Source organism: Uranotaenia lowii, chromosome 1 (genome assembly GCF_029784155.1).
Source record: "Uranotaenia lowii strain MFRU-FL chromosome 1, ASM2978415v1, whole genome shotgun sequence".
Classification (NCBI taxonomy): domain Eukaryota; kingdom Metazoa; phylum Arthropoda; class Insecta; order Diptera; family Culicidae; genus Uranotaenia; species Uranotaenia lowii.
The window spans coordinates 85,110,264-85,133,976 of record NC_073691.1 but is presented as its reverse complement, the minus strand read 5'-3'; the positions used below and the strand labels follow the sequence as shown (position 1 = coordinate 85,133,976).

General features: G+C 36.9%; 1 pseudogene; it reads left to right on the top strand.

The window, feature by feature from the left end:
• Positions 1-16,252: 16,252 nt before the first annotated feature.
• Positions 16,253-17,307, top strand: LOC129738622 (uncharacterized; annotated as a pseudogene).
• Positions 17,308-23,713: the final 6,406 nt, after the last annotated feature.

Genomic DNA, 23,713 nt, shown 5'->3' with positions numbered 1-23,713 from the left:
TCTTATGGTAAAAGGTAAGTTTGCATAAATTTAATTTCGTAATTCAGATTCATTTCTCTGCTTACTCTATATGTACATATGTTTTTTCTATTCTCTCCTACCAGTGCGTGCGATGTTTTACTCTACTCTCCCTATCAACCGTGCAGTGCTTTCGATGATGGTCGGTTTGCAAAATCCATCAATGGCTGTACCGCGAGAATTTATGTTGGCTCGCAGGGGTCGTCAATATATGAAGTGACGTAGGCCTACGATTTATGTTTGATAATTTAAGAGCTCATAGTTCCATTTCAATGCCACATTTGCATATTGTGGCTAAAACCAGCAAATCATGTGCCGGAGTTACGGCTGCCGTGGTACGGCCTTTGTTTGGAAGAAGGCAAGAGCGAACGATACAAAATGACTCACCGAATAAGTATGAGGTTCAAACCTGTGGCCGCGATGTAGCTTGCTCCGATCTCCTGCTGAGAGCTGGGCTGACGGTGTCTCTGGTGACGTCGAACACCGTTGGAGCTCCTGCTGATGCTGCGCTCCTGATCCGCTGGCAAGCTAGATGGGAATTTGGTGGTATTTTTCCCAAACGAATGGATGGTGGTTTTCTGGTGATGATGCTCTTGCCAATGCTTCGCTCCCGGTGCACTCGTGGAATCGGACACACGATGGGCGGCGTCGCAATAGAATTTGCGGAGCGGTTGTGTAGGCCTACCTCGTGGCGATGGAGTCCATCCAACCGAGTGGTCGAGTTTGAATCCGATTCGTGGAGTATGCTGACGGTTATTGCTGTGGGTGAAACAGGTGCGCCTGTACGGCATCGAAATTAGCACTTGCACGGGCACGGTATATTCGCACGTCTTTACCTGGCTAAATAAAAACCTTTTCTACACGCACTATTTTCTGCCTAGGACGCGATGTGTAGCCTAAAGACGGGGCTACACAAAAAAATAAAGTTATGAAATTCACTATTTCCAAACTACATCACTATATTAAAGTACCTTTTCTTTAAGAAAGGTGAAAAAAAAACGAATTGCGAATCAAAGGCACTTCCACACGCGATCACTAATCGGATCCAAGTAATTGGAAGTGTGCACCCTCAGTTCAGGGAAAGCGATATCGGGCGTTGACCCCAAGCGGAAATACGTTAATCCCGAACAGTCTTTAGAAACTCTTCGGGGTTCTGACGATCTCAGTTCGTCGCACGTTCTATTGACTGTGATTCGGGTTTTGCTTTCCCTTTCCACATCATGTCGCCAAACTAGATGAAAAAACTTTGAAGAAAGTAGGCATGGGATTCATTATTCGATCGAAATCGACATAGCCATCGAATCGACCAAAGCTGCTTGCATGCTAAAAGGCGCCCCGAAACCAGTCTTCCGAAAATCACTCGGAAGAAACGCTCATGATAGGTTTCTAGTTGGAAACATTCAAAGCCGATTGCTGCTGCCTGTTGTTCCCTAGAGAATCGGCAGAGCGACAATGCGAAGTCAATGTAAACAAGATTCAAAAGCGAGAGCGGACTCGCATCTAAGTCGATCTCTCAAGCTCACTACCTGGTGTATCAGAAGTGATTGAGACACTGACTGATACAAGATTCAATTCGAAAATCCACTCACTCACTCACTCAAACTCAATCAATGCGGCCTTGCATCGGTTCATACTACCTGTGTACTTTCTGGCATAGCGGCAGAAACATATGTTCATACGTACTGCCTGCGTGTTTGAATGGCTATTTTGGTCCTCTCCAACAACAGCAACAACAAAGCAAGATGTATCAGGCAGACAGCATTCGATCATCGATCAGTAAACGAGTGAGTGAGTGAGTGATTGAGCAAGAAAAGTTATTGACTGAAAAAAGAAACTGAAAATCAGGTAGCTCCTCACTCAGTTGAGAATTCCAACTGGAGAAGAAACGTCTCTCTTTCAAATTTCATTTCTTTGATTCTCGGAGCAGCGCTGTCGAACACAATCTTTGCCCTGTTGGGAGATAAACCAACCGACAATTTAGGTTTTGCTTTCGCTGTTGAAAACGTTTCAGTGTCTCTTATGAGAATTGAGTGATATTCGGAACACTGCCCGAAACAATGTTCAGCTTAATGAAGAATTTTAACTTAACCAAAGGTGCGACCGCTACAATTCTTATAATTTCAAGAGACACAACTCTTACTTGTAGCCACTTTCCACTCCGATGCTCCCTCTGCTCTGTAATTTCCAACTGTCTATCTCCTTCGCACTTTAGAGCCTTTCTTTCTAAACTTTCCGCCTTCTTTGGTTTTCAACCCCCTTCACTTGTCATGCAACACTTCTCACTTCTTTCCCTTTTCTTTACTATTAAGCGCTTAAGAACAATATGGCTTCACCAATATTTCATTCTTTTTTTTTCTTAATTAACAGCCTTTTTCTCTATTGCTTCCACTTTTCCAATTACCGTGGCTGAAATCATTTGCGTTTAGGCACATCGTGAACCGAAATAAGAACTCCTTCGTTACTTTTAAACATCAGAACCTACACACGGTGCCCCCCTGGACCGTTATTATAAAAAAAAGTGACCATCAAAACCAAGTATAGGGCTCGATTTCTTAGGTAATTCTACACCTCTGGGCAAATTTTTAAAAAAAATCCCTAGTCGAATTTTCGAGAAATCTTGATTTGAAGTTTTTAGGTAAAAAAACGTATATAAAGCATGGATCATCAAAAATCTGGACGCATTAAAAAGGGTCTATCTCGGAGCTATGTAAACGAAATAAAAATGTTTTGTGCTCAAATTGTAGGGTTTGTACTGCACTTTTAAGGAAAAATAATAAAAAAAATATTCCGATGTTTTTTTTGATGAAATTTCGTACTTTTCGTCGAGAACCACTCATCATAGTTTGGACACCCTATTCACTGACCTCAGCGGCCATTCACTGCCCTCAGCGGCCTTTTTGTTCCACAATCTCTTCATCTCTGTTGCATCCCGAGTCGTCCTACCATTCTTCTTCATCTTCTGCTTGACAATTGCCCAAAATTTTTCGAAAGGGCAGAATTTAAGGCAGTTGGGTGGGTTGATGTCCTTTCCGACAAAATCCACCCGTTGGCCCGATACCACTGTACATTAGTGTTTCCCAAAATTGCATAGCTTCTGGGAATCTGGGGGCTCATCCACCAAATGGTAGATTAGGATGTGCAGAACAAACATTTGTATGGGACCGACTAAAAAAAATCATGTTTAGAGGTTCCGCAAGCGCGATCTTCGAAAAAAGTCCACTTTCAAAAGATTTGATTTTAAATAAATTCTGGGTCCAAAAATTTATTTAGTCCAATGTATATATTTTTTATTTTTTTAATTTTGTTTGAGTTTAATACTACACGTAAAAAATGAAAAATGAACCAAATTTGAATCAAAATGTAAAACAAGCAAGCTATTTCCAAGAAAAAAAAACTTTTTTGGTCCAAAAATTTTGTATTCAACTGACCAAGCGTGTGCCAAGTGTGTACCAAGCGTAAAATATTTTTGATGCCAATGCCATCAAAAAACGCAGATTTTTGTGCACTTAAACTTTGCTGAACATAATATGTTGTTTGTAACATCGTGTGAAGAGCTATTCACGGTTTAATCCTTAATAAAAATCACAATTTAGGATATTTTTTATTTAATTTATCAAATTTGTCTTAGTAAATACCTACTTTAAAATCAAAATACTTGCAAAAAAGACTTGAATGGTTTAAGGGAGTCATCAGAAGGCCATACGCCAAATTTGAGCGGAATCGGACAACAGGAAGGGGTTGCATTGAATCTCAAGTGTGAAAGGGATTCTGAAATATAGTGTTCTAAAGAAGCATTTAAAACTGGTTTTTCATCATACATTTTTTTCTTTACCAATCGATTGCTTGATGATGTAGATTTTATTAAAATTTCAATTAAGACTAACATTTCAACTGAAGACTACAACTTGGACTTGAAACAAAAAAGTTATGGCTGTTCTAAGATTGTATTTTTGTGGCAAATTGTCGTTTAACACACAATGAGTACATTTTACTCATTGAGTTTTACAGGACCTGAGGATCAGAAACTGCAAGTTATAAAACAAGTTTCTAACGAAGTACGACGGATGCATCCTCATGGATGACGAAACGTACGTGAAGATGGATTTTGGGCGGCTTCCTAGCCAACAAATTTACAAGCCAGTGGTCGGGGTGATGTCCCAGCCAAGTTCAAATTCGTTTTTGCCGATAAGTTGGCAAGAAAGTGTTTTATTTGTAAGGTATTTGCAGCTGCGGACGAAAAACCCCGGTTTTTGTGACAAACAAGACCATAGACTCCGAAATAATCAAGGAAGAGTGCCTGGAACACGTTTTTTTTCCCGTACATTAGATCTCACAAAGTAAAGTTTTCGCCAGATTTGGCAAGCTGCCACTACAGCAAAGAGGTACTACAGTGGTATCGAGACAATTGGGTGGATTTTGTAGAAAAGGACATCCCAACCAAACTGCCCTCAATTCCACTCTATCGAAAAAATTTGGGCAATTGTCAAGCAGAAGATGAAGAAGAATGGTAGGACAACTCGGGATGCAACAGAGATGAAGAGATTGTGGAACAAAATGGCCGCTGAGGTCAGCGAATAGGGTGTCCAAACTATGATGAGCGGTACTCGATGAAAAGATCCAAATTTCATCAAAAAAAACATCGGAATATTTTTTTTATTACTTTACTTTAAAGTGCAATAAAAAACCTACATTTTGAGCACAAAACATTTTTATTTCGTTTACATAGCTCCGGGATAGACCATTTTTAATGCGTCCAGATTTTTGGTGATCCATGCTTTATATACGTTTTTTTACCTAAAAACTTCAAATCAAGATTTCTCGAAAATTCGACTAGGGATTTTTTTTTAAATTTGCCCAGAGGTGTAGAATTACCTAAGAAATCGAGCCCTATACTTGGTTTTGATGGTCACTTTTTTTTTATAATAACGGTCCAGGGGGGCACCGTGACACTTTCTATGCGACGCTAAAAACCACGTACCGCTTGTTTACATGCTCAATTCAGAATCCTGCTTTCCTTTTTACACTTTGTTTGTAATAGTTTATCATTTGAGAAAATGTTTTAGATACATTTTGAGCATTATATCAAACTTTATCGAATATGTCCATTTCCCCACTTGGAAACACCGAGCGTTTTAGCAGGCGGAAACAAATTAAAACCCTGTTTTGAAATAAACAAACTCAAACATTTTTATGAAAAGATTATTTACCGTTTATCGGCCTTGTAGGTGAATAGTGATGACCTTTTTAGTAGGGACATCTAAAGATTATGAAGTAGTTATAGATGGATAGAAGATGTCCCTACTGAAAAGGACATCACTTTTCACCTATAAGGCCGATAAGTTAGTGACAAACGCAAACATCGAGCCGAAACTAAAAACAACATTTCTTAAAATTTGAACAGTATCTCAAGCAGACATCGAACATTTGATTGGACGATTTAAACGAACATCGGTAATAAATATTGTGCACAATAAGTTTACAGTCAAAATTCTATGTGATGCTGAAAAGTTGCGGTAAAGTTAAAAATAGTATCGGAAAACAGCTCGTCATTAGTGTCGGCAACCGGAAGGCAAGTTGTACAGAGGCATTCGGCTACTTACGGGGAAAGAGCGCCCACTGAAAAGAAGGTTGTAATTCCAAGGGAATGCCTGCTTCCTCGTGACGCGCTATCCACTTTTAAATTTACCATTTGACCTTTCACTTCCGATTTGACAAGATCACGGCCGATACTCGAAGTTTTTTTGACAAGTGAATCTATTTTTGTTTTGTTCATTGCCCCGTATCCAATATTCAACTCTGGCAACTCATCTGGGAGGGCATGAGTGGCGGAAAAATGCAGCAACCCCAGCTCGAAAGTTTCAATATCCATCTCTATTGCTTTTTTCCCTGAAACCTTTCTTTTTTCCTGGAATAGGATCTTCGTCATTCTCGTTAGCACTTGAGTTCAATCGTGTTGCCGCTTCCAGATGCCGCCTTCGAACATGGCGAATAAAGTTCGCCGGAACAAAATTCCCTCTTTGAATGTAGGTGCAATTGGCTTCAGCCACACACCGATGATATGCTGACACCGGATCGTCGGTCCCGATGCTTTCGACCATAGTGGTCACCACGCTACGGATTTCTCCTCTTTTTCTATTGCAGTCCATTCTTAATGATTTTGAAAGCACAACGAACAACTGAACCAATAATTCCATCTTTCGGCTAAACGGCAACTGGCAACTAAATGGATGGTCGACGGCACTTCGGCTTATCATTTTCACTGATACGAGGATTTACACTTTTCAGTGTCAACGTTATTATTATTTTTGTTACCCAGATTCCAGAAATAAAAGTGTAAACAAAGATGTTCGGACCATTGAAAACACAAAGAGCTAAGAAAATCATTACTTTAATTTGATCACTTCCATCTGTACCGTTGAGCCGTCAACACGTACGCCGGAGCATCGTATCGTTGCTGTGTACCTGCAGGAACATTTTACATTATTTATTTTTTCCTTACCTGTATTTCAATCAGCACTTTTCAGTGCTAAAATTATTTTCATTTTCTTTTATTCATATTTTCTCTTTTCTTTCCAGCATGGGGAAGTCATCGGCCGGGTCAAGGGCCGGAAGAAAACGGATTGCCGAACCTAATTCAGGTCCATCGCCCAAAAAAGTTGAAATTTCCAATTCATTCGATGTCCTTCATAACATCGGTGATGAGGAAATATTCATATTTAATTCTGATAAGAGTACTAAGAAACCTTCTTCTTCTTATACTCTTAAAAACGAAAAGATTCCACCAATAACGGTCACGATTCCTGACTTCAATGCCTTTCGAAAAGAAATCGTCACTTCCGTCAAGGATGTGAAGATTTCTTTTCAGATCGGTCGAAGGGGAACTGCTCGTATATTGGCGGAATCTTTTAATGATTTTCAAAAGGTTTTAAATTATTTGAATAATAAAAAACACCAATTTTTTACGTACGACACTAGAAGTGATCGTCCATTTAAAGTTGTACTTCGTGGTCTCACTGGCGATCAGACACCGGATGAGATCACAGCTGAATTAAATTCTTTGTTAGGTTTTTCTCCAATTCAAGTAATTCAAATGAGGAAAAGAACCCACACGAATAATACCAGTAGTGTTGGTTTTGCTCCTGAACTTTATTTGATCCATTTTAAAAAGGATCAGGTTAATAATTTAAAAATTCTGGAAAAGGCTCGTCTTATGTTTCATTGTCGAGTAAAATTTGAACCTTTTCGTAAATCTACTACCAATTTTTTACAAAATATTACGCAATGTCGTCGTTGTCAAGCTTTTTGTCACGGCACTAAAAATTGTAGAATGAATGCCAGATGCATGTTTTGCGGCTCATTCGATCATGAAAAATCTAAATGCCTTTTTGGTGGTGATAAGCCAAAAACAGAATTTTTTAAGTGTGCGAATTGCGCAGGTAATCATTCCTCGAATTCTCTAGACTGTCCCATCAGGGCAAAAATTATTGCTTCTAGGAAAAATCCCAAAGTTTCCAGAAAAGTTTCTTCTCCTCCTTCCTCTTTTTCGTCTTCACTCGTCGGGCCGGCAAACAACCTGCCTGTTCGCGGTCAGCCTCGGCCTACATTGGAATCACGGCTGGGTAATACCCGAAGTGATTTTAATGTTACCTGGGCTGATTCTGCGCCCCAGACTCGTTGTTTATCGTTCTCAGAGGTGGTTGAAAATGGGATTCCCTCTTCAGGTTTAACTAATAAAAATGGGAAAAAACCAAGTCTCAACGTTCATGCGAAGGCTTGGGAAAATCCCCGAAATTCAAATACTTGTTCTTCTCCTTCATTTTCTGATCCTAACAATTTTGTTGATTTGGGTGAGATTACTGAGGAAAAATTAAAATTTTTGCATCAAAATTTAATGGAAATGATGCAACTTATGTTGAAAGCAAATTCAATGTTTGAAGCTTTTCAAACTTCTTTTAATTATGCTAACAAAATTATTATGACTTTACGATTCCCTCATGGATCCAAATAGATGTTTAAATATTATGAATTGGAACGCTAGATCTTTGCTGGCTAACCAAGATGAATTCTTTTTATTTTTGAAAACTCAAAACATACATATTGCTGCCATCACTGAAACTTTTTTAAAGCCAGACAATAACTTGAAAAGCAATGCTTTCTTTAAAATTTTACGGAATGATCGACTTGATCGACAAGGTGGGGGTGTAGCTATTGTCATCAATAGTCGTCTCAAATTTAGACTTCTTCCTTCTTTCAATACAAAAGTCTTAGAAACAATTGGAATTGAATTAGAAACTTCTATGGGGAAAATTATAATTGTTGCCGCATACTTGCCTTTTCAATGCAGCGGTGAACAGAAAAATTTTTTGAAGGGAGATTTACAAAAACTCACCAGAAATAAATCTAAATTTTTTATTATTGGTGACTTTAATGCAAAACACCGATCTTGGAATAATATTTCATCAAATTCTAATGGGAATATTTTGTTTAATGATTGCTCTGCAGGTTATTATACTGTTGAATATCCTAATGGGCATACTTGTTTTTCTTCAATTAGAAATCCCTCCACAATTGATTTGGTTCTAACGGATTTAGGCGAGCATTGTAGTCAATTAGTTACTCATGCGGACCTCGATTCAGACCACCTTCCAGTAACTTTCTCTTTATCCCAAAGTCCCATCGAAAACCCTTTAAAATCAACTTTTAATTTTCAAAAGGCTAACTGGGAGCGATATATGAATTTTATTGAACGTAATTTAGATGTAAACGTTCCACTGAATTCAATAGAAGATATTGATTTGGCTGTAGAAAATTTGACAACTTCAATAGTCAATGCTAGAGCCGCTTCAATACCTAAAGTTAAACAAAAATTTAATCAACCTTTAATTGATGATGATCTTCAGTTTTTGATACGACTGAAAAACATTCGTCGGCGCCAATTTCAACGAACTAGGGATCCTTATTTGAAATTAATTTATTGCGACCTTCAAAAAGAGATCAAACGTCGTTTAAATTTCATTCGTAATGAAAATTTTGCTAAAGCAGTAGAGGACATAAAACCCTACTCAAAGCCATTTTGGAAATTAACTAAAATTCTGAAAAAGCCCCAGAAGCCAATTCCTACTTTGAAAGATGGGGATAAACTTCTTTTAACTAATTCAGAAAAAGCTCAAAAATTAGCCCAACAATTTGAGTCTGCTCATGATTTTAATTTAAACGTTGTTAGTCCTATTGACGCTCAAATTTCCCTAGAATTTGATGATATTCTTTCAAAGCAAAATGTGTTTGAAAGTTCTTGTGAGACAAATATTGATGAACTTAAATTGATTTTCAAAAAATTTAAAAATATGAAAGCTCCGGGGGAAGATGGGATTTTCTATATTCTTATTAAAAAGTTGCCTGAAAGCACTTTAAATTTTTTAGTTAAAATCTTCAACAAATGTTTTCACTTGGCTTATTTTCCCAATAAATGGAAAAATGCCAAAGTAACTCCAATTTTGAAACCTGGAAAAAGTGCTTCAGAGCCATCAAGTTATCGACCAATTAGTTTGCTTCCTTCTTTAAGTAAACTATTTGAGAGAGTTATTTTGAATAGAATGATGATTCACATTAATCAGAATTCTATTTTCCCTGATGAACAATTTGGTTTCCGTCATGGACATTCTACTACACATCAACTTTTGAGTGTAACTAATATGATTAACGCTAGCAAATCTGAAGGTTATTCAACTGGTGTTGCTCTTCTTGATATTGAAAAAGCTTTTGACAGTGTTTGGCACAAAGGTTTAGTAGCTAAATTAGCTCGATTTGATTTTCCTGTATATCTCACCAAAATTATTCAAAATTATTTGACTAGCCGAACCTTACAAGTAAGCTTTCAAAATTCATGCTCTGAAAGGACTCCCATTAGAGCTGGGGTCCCTCAAGGCAGTATACTTGGGCCAATTTTATACAATATTTTTACTTCTGATCTTCCTGATGTACCAGAAGGAAAAGGTAGAAGATTATTTGCTGATGATACTTTGCTTTCAGCCAAAGGTCGAAATTTACGGGTGGTACGCAGTAGATTGCAACAAAATTTAAATTCCTTTTTGAATTACTTGAAAATGTGGAAAATTTCTCCTAACGCTTCCAAAACTCAACTTATTTTATTTCCCCATAAGCCAAGAGCAAATTTTTTAAAACCTAATGAAAATCATTCCATAACTTTTAATGGGGTTTCTTTAGAATGGTCTGATCACGTGAAGTACTTGGGACTCACACTTGATCGGAATCTTACTTTTAAAAATCACATTGAAGATATTCAATCTAAATGCAATAAATACACTAAATCTCTTTATTCTCTCATCAACAGGAAATCCAGGTTGTGTCTGCGAAACAAGATGTTAATCTACAAACAGGTCTTTCGACCAGCGATAATGTATGCAGTTCCGATTTGGTCTAGCTGCTGCGCGACGAGGAAGAAAGCCATCCAGAGGATTCAGAACAAGGTTCTGAAAATGATTTTGCGGCTTCCACCTTGGCACAGCACCGAAGATCTTCATCGGATTGCAGGCATAGAATCGGTCGAAGAGATGGCCAACAAAATCATCTCCAACTTCAGAGGCAAATCGATGCAGTCTTCCATCGCAGAGATTCGTTCTCTTTACAATTAAGTTAGTTTATAGGATTTAGGATTAAGTTTATACTTTAATTTGATCAAAGTTTGAAAATAAAAGATTTTGCTTCATTTCTTACTGCTAAAGCGTGTCATCACTTGTTTCATCGGCAGCCTTTAGAGATTTCTCGAACCTTGCGACAATTCGAGTGACATTGATCCGTTTCGATGAAGATTTGTTTCGGAACCCCAGAATTTCAACGAATTCCACCAGCTTTGAAATGGTCACCGGAACACCGAGAAAGGAAAACGATAAAGAAAAATAACGTCAAGGGCTTGAACTGAGTGGGGTCCTAAATCGATATACTGGCCTCCAATGCCTAAAACATATCGATTCCCTTTACACCGGATGTGGGGGGCTGAAACTTATGCATGGCAAAACATAGAGTCGGCGTCGGCAATCCATCTTATTGGACATTCTGCCAAAGAAGTTGGCGTTTTATGGTTTCGGGTTATTTTATGCCCTCCGTTCTGCGAACAATGTTCTGAGATCACAACATATATCAATCACGTCTCTTCCAAAACTGACTGTCTATGCACAGCTTGGTTCTTTCGTCAAGTTTTTCGTTTTATTTCTCTTTCTCCGTCTCTGTATCTTGCGTTAACGATCCCTCTCTTTTCCCGAACAGCAGATTGAGTACGAATAGGCGATGGGCGCGCTCGCAATCCCGGTATATGATTTCTCATGGGTTAAACAGAGAAAGCAATAGCCTTCACTCCAATTTCACTCCGATTAGCTGTCATTCTTATGGAAATCTGTGTAAGAGTAAAGAGCAAGCTTTATTCTTTTTAGCAGGCCCACCCAAGCCCAATAGGCGATGGAAGCGCTGCCGAATTTGGGTGATGGTTTTGCATTAGTGCAAGTGGGATGCAGCTATAATTTCACCCAACTTTTGACAGATCTTACGGGTTTTTCTTAAGGAGAGAAAGAATAACTTTTCGATTCCATGGTTCCATCCTAGCTTGACTCCTACAGCTCGGCCATCCTGAACATTTTCATCGACCACGATGTACGCATAACTAATATCAATCAATTCAATAGAGTTAAAAAATACATGAAGTAACATAAAATTTAGAATAACAATTTCAGCTAGACGCAGATAACTCTATACATTTTCAATCATAGTTTTCCTAAGCTTCCTAAGCTAAATGTTGCTTATTTTTCAATTTACGCAGTTTTCTCCAACATTCGAAAATGGATTCATCCTAATAAAGCTCCTTATCCAGCTCCGTGATCTCTCTGAGATGCTTCTCGCATCGTCTGGCTGAAGGGAAACCGCACATCCGCGATCTCTGGCTCCAGCACTGCCTGTCTTCCTGACAGCGTCAGTGCATGGACAAACTGGAACACCACCAGCTCTTACCGACATTTCCGGAGCGTTTCGAATTTGATCAAGGACGGGAGTTTCTGCTGAATCCGAATTTGAAAAGCACTGCCTGTTGCCTGTCTTCCTGGCAGCGTCAGTGCATGGATAAACTGGAACACCACCAGCTCTTACCAGAGCATCCGGACCGTTTCTAAATCTTCCCAGACTTCTCCAGCAGAGATATTGACCGGAACAGACAGGCATTTCATATTCAAAATTCCAGAAAAATGAGCTTCCAGGGCTTACGAAGGAGGTCGCTTTGTCCTTGAATCCCACTTCTTAATTGTAGGGTGCCGGGAAGATTTGAAAAACTTGGTTATTCTTGATTTAAATCTTTATTAGTTGACGTCTAAAGAAGATCTAATCAAATTACTTATACTGAACCGTGGCCTCCTAATTAGCTCTCAAATACATTACATATGTACATACTAGCTAGACTCCTACAGTACGTTTTTCGTTTTTCGTCACACCTTCCGATTTGAGCGGTTTGCAATCTGGCAACGCTGCTTGCAAGTGATTCTGACTTCGGAGAATCGTTTGAATTTTTCCGAACGTTCAGTCAAAGGATTTTATCGCACGAATGATTTTTACGTGCAGATACAGACACGTTCGACTCGTAATAGGGAGAAAGAATCATTTTGCAACTTAGCAAAACGATTCTTTCGTTGTTGACGTCGGGCTGTTAGAATCGGCTTTAAATCAAGCGCTGCATGCAAGATGTCTTTTAAAAACTTAAAATGTTAGATCAAAAACATTTCTTAGTTGTTCAAGTTATGTATAGCTTATTTACTGGTACAACTCTGTAGCATTTGCACTAACTTATCGAAAATAATAAAGAACAGAGAAATATAAAAAAAATCAACCTAAACATAAAGTCGTTCTCAAATCTCATTTCTAGCTGCTTCGGGATCTGGCCACCGTCATCGTCAGTCCGTTCGCTACGGTTTGCGGGAATCCGGTTCTGCCAGGGTGGAGCCCAGGCAGGTATCCATCGATCGTCTGCCTCTGCTGCTCAATCGTGATTTGAGTCTAGAATCCCACAATTAGGCACACATACACAAACTGTTCGGCTTTGTCGAGTCTGGGAGGCGATGCCATTCGGCCGATCACAGCGCAAGCTCCAAGTAATTAGATTCTTCACCAATGTGAAGTGATCCGATTCAGCAGTTTATAAATTATTAAACACAGTTGTTTTATCGAAACTGAGAAGCCACACATCAGTAACAGCTTTGTTAGGTTCTTAAAGCAGCCAGATGCCATTTTCTAGCTTAATGGACATGCGTTCAACACAGTTTTTTTTCCTCTTACTTCAAACAGATCCTTGCCCTATTCCCATCGGGAGATTCGCCTTATTCCTTTTTCTATTTATAAATTTGGCCGCTAAGAACAAGAAGCTTTTACACATTATAGCGAAAAGATACCCACGCGATACGAAACGGAACATCGTAAGCTGCGAAGAAAAACGATGTATCACATTCCATAAATCAGTTCGCTCGCGTACCAGCACGATAACGTAAATCTTAGCTCAGATCGATGAGAAACATTTGTTTAGCTGGAGTAATTGAGAGATGTTAAATTTTATGCTGCCGTTCAAGTCAACAAATGTAAAATGCATTCGACTAATCACGACGTCAATTCCGCCGGCGACTCATTAATATAGGCATTAGGACTACCTCTAGGGCGACTGGAGTCCGGGCGTCAGAAAGACAGGCTTAGGCTGGCTGGCCGAAGGTAGCAATTAAGTCAAGAAAGTGTCACTTAAGATGATGGTTATGTCTGGCGCTCGCCTAGATTCTAACACAGCTCAATTAGTTGAAGCAATTATCACATTTTTTAACCATATAATTGCTTAATCATAGGCGCTCCGCATTAGAATAAGCTTGGTATTGTTTATGCTGAAATTAAATCTTTTTCAAATTTATTTGCTACTCTTAAAACTAGGTGAAGTCACTCGTTTGAATTTTGTTAGGTAAGTTGACAAGCAAATTAGCCAAAAACTAGCTCAACTCACCATTAAAATCATCCAAGACGAATACGCAAAAAAAATGCTGACAAAACACCAGCAGCTGCTGCGGGCTATCATAAAATCAATCGATTTTATATTATTTGTTTACGACATCGTTCGATATCTTTTGTGATCAGGTACAGGTAGCTTTCATATCTTCTTTTCGAGTTGCCAAACTAGTACTCTTCAAGCTGGAAGAACTTGTTTCCGGTGGTTGATTTTCTTATTTTTATACCGATATACCTGTAAAAGGGGATGAAAATAAACTCCAATTAAATAGAATTTTATAGATGCAGTCATAAATCGATCGATACTAAATTAGTATTACTAATCTACTGCCCGATGATTGTTGGTTCATAAGTGCGATTAGAGATTAGATGGTGCCGAAAGTTTCTTAGATTTTATGGGGTGTTTTCCTCACCAGAATGTTGATGACAATCTAAGTAGATTGATCATTATCATTGTTAGATCGACTTCAAACGCAATGATGACTTTATCGGAAGTACCGTAATCCGGGGTAAGATTGACCACTTTTTTCAATATTTTTCGATTATTTTTTCTGTTAAGGAAAATGTGGCATTTTTCATATTTTCAAAACAAGTACTGGGCTCCTATGAACGTAAAACGGTTGCAGTAATTTATTAGACTAATATAAATATGATTTAAAAATCTATTTCGTCTCTGTTCAAATATGATGCTTTGGGGTAACATTGATCAGACTCTATTTTGAAGGTTATAACGAGTTTTCTTGATCATAAAGGATACAAAACACCTTCATAATATTAACAAATGCTAGTTTACCAATTGCTAGGGCAGTTCAGAACACTTAGGATATTTTGATGGAATATATAAAATAAATGTATAAGAGCAAGTTCACTGGTGTTGGGAAAAAGTGGTAGAAATGACAATTGACATTTTGAAAATTTTACCATGCAAAAATGTTTTCAAGATCTTTGGGCGTTGTATTTTTTTAAAGCACTGTTTCTATTTCAGCCGTATGTGATAGAAATATTGCATTTTTGCATCACAGCATGCGAAAATACAACACGTGTTGTTGAAAAACTTGAAGGCCACAGATCTTGAAAATGTTTTTGCATGGCAAAATTTGCAAAATGTGCTGAAAGTGACAAAATTTCTACCACTTTTTCCCAACATTAGTGAACTTGCTGTAAGCAAATAGAATAATCAGCAGTTAGAGCAAAACTCGAGGAGAACTAGATTGCCACTGTTTATACCTAATCGAAAACGCTGTTTGTTAACAAATCGCGGACCAAGTATGAAAATTATCGTTCTTTCATTTTTTCGAATGAGTTACTCTTAGAGACATAATTCAAGTAAAATAAAGTTAATCATGAAGCTCTACAAAATTGAACACAACACTTTCGGTGGCTCAAAGATACTAAATTTGTAACTATTGGTCCAGTGAATTCTGAGATAAAGAATGCTGAATTTCGGTGTTTCTTGGTTTAGATTTCTTCGCGGTCCATAAAAACAACAACGCGGTTCTTAATCCCGCATGGAGCAGTATCATACAATAACGATCCCCATTATCTTCTTCCCAAGGCACACAAATGATTCTCTTTATCGTTTTTGGATTATTAATGAACGATTATATTAATCGTTTTTTCATGAAATGGAATCGTTTAGACACGAATACGATACAGGGAACGGGTTGTTAAGTAAATAAACGATTCATTTTTTGCCTTTTTCTAATCGCTCTAAAGCGAGTTGTATCATACGTGGAATCTTTACTATATGATCGTCTCATAAGAAAAACAACGATACAGCATATCGTGTAGTGTTGATAAAATGACTAAAATTTATAATCAAAATTAGCTTTAAAATCGTTTATTTTTCATAAAATAAGTTTAAGCTTAGTTGTACACTTTTCGAAATAAACATTTTATCAAATTCCGTGTGCCGCTACTTCTGATTCTTCTATGGTGTCGGCCCGCATAACTGAATATCATACACTGAATCTTCAATATCATTTAATGGTGATCACCGTAATAGTGACTATACGTTTTATCGTCCTCCAACAATCTTTTTTTCATAAAGTTTCCGTTCTTGATGCGCCTCCGCTATATATGAAACGGAAATTATAACTGGAAGATACAGTTTGTGGTCTTGAAAACGAATTCGTGGAATCCGATTTGTGTCTTTGCTGTGATTGCATCATTCACAAACAAAGTATAAAATGGCGTGCTCTAGTTGGCTCTTGCACAACATCGGTTGAAATGAAAAGACGTTTCCTCTAGAAATTTTAACATTCCAGTTAAATAGTGTCAACAGAAGGAAGCAGTATTGAAAACAGCAAATATTCATACTATGGTGGTAAGTACTGATTTCCCACGAAAGGAACGAAATCCGCTGATCCAACTTCTTCTATATTCTTCCGCGATTAAAATATTTTTCCTTTCGCGGAAACTTGTCTAATTTCCAATTTTTAAATGTTTTCACATGTTTCTATTATATTTCAGATACTTTGCAAGCACAGCGCGATCTCCGGCTGTAGGTGGGCTACAGTATACACAAACCGGAAGATGATATTCGTTAGAATCTGTTCAATTCTAAACTTTCCAGTGCCGTCATCCCTCTGGAGAGGTGGAGAATATTTTCGAGGTAAGATGGACATCCAACATTAGTTTAAATTTAGGAGTTACTAAAAAAAACTGATTTCAGCTCTTTTCCGGGGCGGGATTCCGGACACGCACCGACGATGGCATCCTCCAATTCCAGCGGCGATGACTATTACGGGCCGCATGGTCCGCGAACGGGAACGTATCCTCGCGATGACACCGGAGGAATGGGCCTGGCGTGCTCAGTGGCTCAAGGATCAGCAACTGTCGCCCAATGAGCCGCGGCATGTGCCGGAATATTGGAAAGCTAGGAAAAGCTGGATTGATTGCGTTTTTCATCTATGCCGGAGCTTACTATTTCAAGTACAATCAACATGATAGGACCCGCAAGGGTGACTGGCAAGTGATACACTCTCGCAAAGCCGTTTTCCCCGGTAATGAATTCTATCCCAACTTTCTTCAGCTTTCCGGAACGCAAGATTATGCTGCTCGTGGATTCAAGCAGTCGGCGGTTTAAATTTTCGGTATCTTCTTTTATTAGGTAGATGTAGATTTACAAATGGGTACTTGGGTTATGTCTGGTTAAATGAACGTATCTCTTCAATTTAAGGATTGCCTAATTAGATCTTCTATTGAAGACAAAAATGCTCCAGATGATTCAAAACTAAATGGGAATAAAAAGCCCCACGAAACACTTTTTGCAACCCCGTACGCAGGGCCGAAGGGGCCACAGTAAAAACCCAATGGCTTCCGACTCGCAGCACAGGTTCCAGTTCCGGTAGCATGTTCACTCGAAAGATTGTTCCGGATATTCTCCATCTATTCATGTGTAATTTTTGTGTGTAGAATAATGTGTATGCTTCCTAATTATAGTTTTATTTTTTTCATTTTAGGGTAACAATCACCTGTACCATCTGGCTATTGGCACTGGCTCGCTCTAAAGGTGAAAAATTCATTACTGCAGCTGAAGATGCAATGGTTTAGGAATCTAGAGACAGGTTTGATTTCGTTAGACGGGAACAGTACAAGGAAGAAGCGGCTATCGTGGAGCTGTTCAAATCGATTGTTACCCAGCTTCCCTGTGCCTGCTAGCCTTGCCTTTGGCTCATTCTTCATCCCATGAAGATGTTGCACGTTAGATACACCAAATACGCTGAGGGATCTCGAAAGCGTATAATATACGGATAAACATCAAGGTAAACGCAATATTTTATACATGAAGTTTATGTTATTGGAATCAGAATACGAACTGAAAACAAGATTAAAATATTTTCATTTAAATTAAAATTTTAACTATAGACACTATATCAATTAAAACTCGGAAGTAGAATCAGAATAAACTACTCAAACGTCTATCAAAACTTTAAGTTCTCTGTGCTTTAAGTGCAATTAAAATAGTTATTATAAAAATTTCACGAGTTTTTTAATTTTATAAATACTATGATAAGTGTCTATAATATAATATTTTGTTATGCAATAGTGAATAGTAACTATGCAAAATTGTTGATGGAAGGAAATCGGTTAAGAATGCAAAAGTCAATCAAATTAAAAAAAAAGAAACTGGTTAACTTGCAATTAAAAATCTGAATTTAAACAAAAAATCAGATGTTCTTCCCAGGATTCTAAATCGAGAAACTGATTCAAAGGTCTCAGTATTATTTAAAAAAAGAATAATTTACAATAATTATAAAAATTATATATATATTTGTAATGAAAACATGAGAGATTTCATACTACACTTTTTACATTTCCAGAAATATACATTATCAATTAAAATTGGATTTGAACTTCAATGGACAAAAACTGCCCTCTTTTCGATACACTTGCGGTCTTCGAAGTTCGAACAACAAGAATGCGAAGCAGCCATTTATGCATGAAAGCGTCCTACCAAGGCAGAGTAACATAATCCTAAAAGAACGAAGGTCAAAACTCTATCAGTTCTTTAGTCCAGCCACCTTAAAATTGGAATCTAATTTGGATTTTTTTTTTGTAGTAAGAAGTATGTACAACGATTTTTTGTAATTCGTCACGAAACTTTTACATTTATCATTGTAGGCAAAGGTGCTGAATATTGGTGAGGTTTTGAGGGAAAATCTTATTTTAATTTATAAATAGTGTCAAATAGTGGCATGTAAAACTGAAAAAGTTTCAATAGAAATAAAATTGATAAATAAAAACAAATCTTTAGTATTATACATACATACAAAATGTCTTATTACAGTATTATCTTTGTTTGAGGATACACAGTATCGTCCGAATTGTTTAAAATTGATGATAAACTGAAGATAACACGTATTTTATCGCTAAACAATTCTCAGAAGATACGTTGTACCATCAGAAATCTTTAAAGTGAAAGATAAACTAAAGATAACACGTATGGTTTTGATTATGAATTGAGTAGAAAAAAGCAAAAAAATCGAATGGTTACTCTACTTAACGACCTGTTCACTGTATCGTTAAGTGCGTCCAAACGATTCCATTGCACGGAAAAAATATCAGATAAATCGTACATTAATAATCCATAACTATAAAGACAATCTTTTGGGTGTCTTGGGAAAAAGATAATGGGAATCATCATTGTACAATACTGCTCCATGCGGGGGAGAGGTATAGACAAATTCGGAAAACTTATTGGTGCATGGTGCTTTAGGCCGGTACACATTCCATGTTTTTCCACCTATGGGTCATAGAGTCCGCGATTGTCTTCCTCCTAAGTACTTCTGTCGGTTGTGTTTTGCCTCGATGAAATTGGATAATGACAGCGGATGATGTTGTAATCTTCGTCACACTTCCGATTCTTGCTTCTTGGTTCCCGTATGAGAACTTACTTAGGACAAAAATTGAAACGCTGCTTGAATCAAACAATTTTCGACTTTCACCCTCAACGATATTATTCCACATCCGGTTGAAGTATGTTTGGTCACCGAATGTTTCCTGGAAAACAATAGTATCGTCATTATCAGTTGGAAATAAATTTTACTATAGACAAAAAGCATCCTTACCTAGATACTATTTTGTTCTATTTTAAGTTTGTGTTGTTGATGACTGTTCGCGTCATTGGCTTTCATATCCGGTTTACAAGGCGGAAGGTCTCTTCTGATTCATCGAGGGTGACTTTCCCGTTGCTAGTTTGAAGGTTCAAATCTCGCTCCAGCAGTTTGAGCAGAAAATTTTCAGCAGCCCCGCGAACAGCTCCGCAACTTTTTTCATGGGCGTAGGGAAGAGTTTCCATTTTCATTTGGAGCATATGAAGAGGTATTTTTCCGCACATGTGGCCGGAAATTCTAGGTGCACCAGAGCACTGTGTGATCTAGCGGATCGTTCAGGAATGCCTTCCGTAACGCCTACGGTTTGGGGCTTCCAGTGAGAGAACAGTTTTTTTTTTCTGACTTTCTGGCTTTGATCTGACCTTAAACAAAATAAAAATAAATACAAAAAAATATAAACAAATTCACTACTTACCAAGAAATCGTAGCTCAACATTCGGTGCCAGCGGGGGCATGCAGTCACTTCCGCTGTGAGTCGAGCGATTCGGGTATTTCGTAAAGAAATAGGTTTTTCTTTTCGGATTTTTTTAGAAGTTTTGAAGTGACGCAATAATTTCTTCATCCAAGACACTTCTTCTGTATAGTAAAGACGCAATGCTATCAGATGCGTGTTATTTTTTTCAACCATTAACCGTATCTTTTGGAAATCATTTTGTTTATTCTTAAGCGAATACACAAGATTTCGGACACACGATTAGTGAAGCTACGGACAGCAACGATTACCGTTATCAGATCAGTATAATACTGACGATACGTTGTACGGTTATTGATTATGCGGGATGTGTTAAGGTCGAACAACAAATAAAATCGAAAGATGGACAATGATGTTGCATAAATTTAGGGGCTGAATTTTTTAACATTAGTAATAAAATTTTAACTACAAAAACAAATGAAATTCTGTTTTCATTCCATTCCCTAGAGTGGGCTTGTGATATAGCTCAGTTGGCAAGTCTGTTGTCTCCTGAGCCAATGTCCGCGAGTTCGAGCCCAAGAGTAAACATTGAACACAGTTATACCGGATAAGTTTTTCAATAACGTTCCGCCAACTGCAACGATGATAAAGTCGCGAATGCCATAAAGATGGTAAAACGACTATAATCGAAACAAAAAAAAATTCCACTCCCTAGGCCCCGCACTATTGTCCTTTTATTTTTTCCTTCAAACTTTACCATTTGATAAAATTTACCTCAAACTACAGTAAAAACTACCCCATCTCACATAAATCAACCTATTTGCTTCTAAATGCTTTGATTTCATCAGGAAGGGTGTTTCTTTGCGAGCCTTCGAAAAAATAGATATTTCAAGATTTTGAATTTATATTCTTACTTACATTTGATATTTTCAAAAACAAACCAAGTTTTTCCTGATTTGAAACTCAAAAAAAAAAAGTTTTGAGGTATTTTAACTTTAGACTTAGTTATTGATGATTATGTGGAAAAATTTCAGGTTGATCAATGCTACCCCGGTTTACTATAAAAAAAAGTACTGTGGGTTACCGTCAACTGGGGCATCATGCAACAAATTTTAACTTCGATGACTTCTAAAAACTTAAAGTCCACAGATAACCATACCGCTTATACATCAAAAGTTTTAAGATGGGAGATCAAATTGGCGTAGTCTGAAAAAATATTGGTTTCACCAGTTATTTTTAAATTTACAAAAACATGCGATTTTCACCCTACTTAGAAAAAGGGGTATCTAAGTTTCAACAAACTTGGTTTTTAAGTAAAAATCAAATGAAAACGTTTGAGAATTTATAGTTATTGATATATTTGTGATGTCATAACGCATAAAGCACCAATTGCAGCAATATTAGGTTTCGTTCGAATAAAATTTTACATTTTTCTGTCAAAAATGTTTTTAAAGAAAAAGCAAAAGAGTGATGCATACATTCAGGGGTGAAAAATACTACAAAAATTCTACCAGCTCAGTGGTCGGCAACCTTTAGAGTCGTAAGAGCTAAAATCTTCAAATTCTTCAAAATGTCAGAGTTTGAAAGAGCCGAATTAAAGATTTGTTGTATTTGTCTACATATGTATATATAAATGAATATGTGTCTGTCTTTCTGTTCCCTATAGACTCGGAAACTTCTCAACCGATCATGGTGAAACTTGGCATGTGATGGTTTTTGGGGCCGGAGATGGTTTCTATAATAATTTCAAACCGTTCCGACTTAAGGGAGGGAGGGCTCCCATACAAAATTTGTAGTTTTTCGAAACAAATTAAAGTCATCATGGCATCCATTTTCTCAAGATTTTTTTTCCTTTGGGTGGATAGTAACCATGGCATAGCATACTAATCAGTGGGAATATTTAGGTGCATATTTCTCAACCAAGCATATATTCAATGCACGTGGTGGCGATATGAAGCCTTGATGTAATTTTTTTCTACTTGATTCCTAGCTCATTTCTTAACATTGACATTACCATTTTTACGCGTGCATAAGAATTCATTAGCTGCTTAAAAATAAGCTTGAATTGAGTATAAACTTCGGCCGTGCGAAAAGGACAAAGCTTGCACCTCACTCTTTGAGGAATTTCTATAAGCATGACAGCAAATTGGTTTTATTTATTAACCGATATCCAGAGTTGTTGTAAGCGCCAGTACCAGAAACGTCGGTTGATTGTGACTAATTCTGAATGATTTCTTGAAAAGTCCTGAAAGAAGCCAACATCTATTTTCAAGTTGATCATAAAGTGATTTCTAATTAATGCATGTTTACCAAGCTTAATGATTTTCTCAAAAAAATTATTGGGTCCATAAATGAAAATTTCAAATTATTGTTCTATGTACGACTAGAAATATTTGTGCACGGTGCTTCTATGGAAGATGTTTAAAAGAAAAAATACAGTAACTCTAATTTTTTCAGAAATGAAAAATTTAGCCTTTTCTGAATCATTTTCAGGCAAAATTAAAATATTTGGTCGGTGCGTCCTCATACGTTTTGTTTTTTTGAAGATTTGTAGTCCATATTTAGAAATTATTACCTGTAAATTTATTCCAGTGCAATGGAATAGTAACTTTTTTCATGGAAAACTTATTTTTTTTATTTTTACTGAAATATTTTGTCATTCTGAAACAATAAAAAATGTCAACGCCTGGAAAGATAAGTGATTTTTTTTATATGAACATTTTATATTAAATTTTATTATTTGGAAAATCATTGTTATTATTGGTGTTATCCAAATGTAACATGAATTTATATTTATATGTGTGTATCTTGGAGAACTAATTCTGGTTAAAAATATGTTATGATACATGAATAAGAACAGTCCAACACCATTTGATTGGTTTCCAGCAAAATATTAAAAATCTTTTCTTTTTTTTTAAATTGTTTTTTGAAATATTTCCACAATATTTGCAGGCTCTGATGCATATGGGTACGCACTTTAGAAAACAAAAAAATTAATTTTTGATGATGTCATTCGTTTACCACATTTTTAAAATAAATTAAAAGATAAAGATTAAATTTAAACATATCCAAGAAGACCAGTTTTCAATAAAATTTAGTTGAAAGTTAAAGTACTTGCATTGAAATCCGCTTATCTTCCGCTACTTTACATCTATTTTAAATTTCTTTTTCTCATATTGATGGTGAATAAATTTTTTATTTATCATTTGAACTTAATTTTTGCTTAAGAATTGAAGTACTGCTGATATTTTCATATTCATGATCAACAAAACGATGAAAAACGATTTTTTTTTCTAGAGAAATTTCAAAATTTTATCGACGGTTTTGGACCAGATTTATGCGTTTAAGTTTTTTTTTTTTGTTTTTATGGATTTCTATGGTTTATTAAAATCAATGATTTCTATACTTTTTGCCATAATTAGTATACAATTGTAGAAGTTATGATTGTTTTACTGTAACATAAATGCTTCATTTTGGTTCTATTTGATAATAAAGAGACCTTCAGTGTACAGTAGAATAATAAAAATAAGTAAGGGATGAACAAAATATGATGAATCTGGCGCGCTGCAGGCTAGTTTGCTATCGATAATCTGCATTCCACTTTTGCCAACAATACTGATAATTTTTGTAC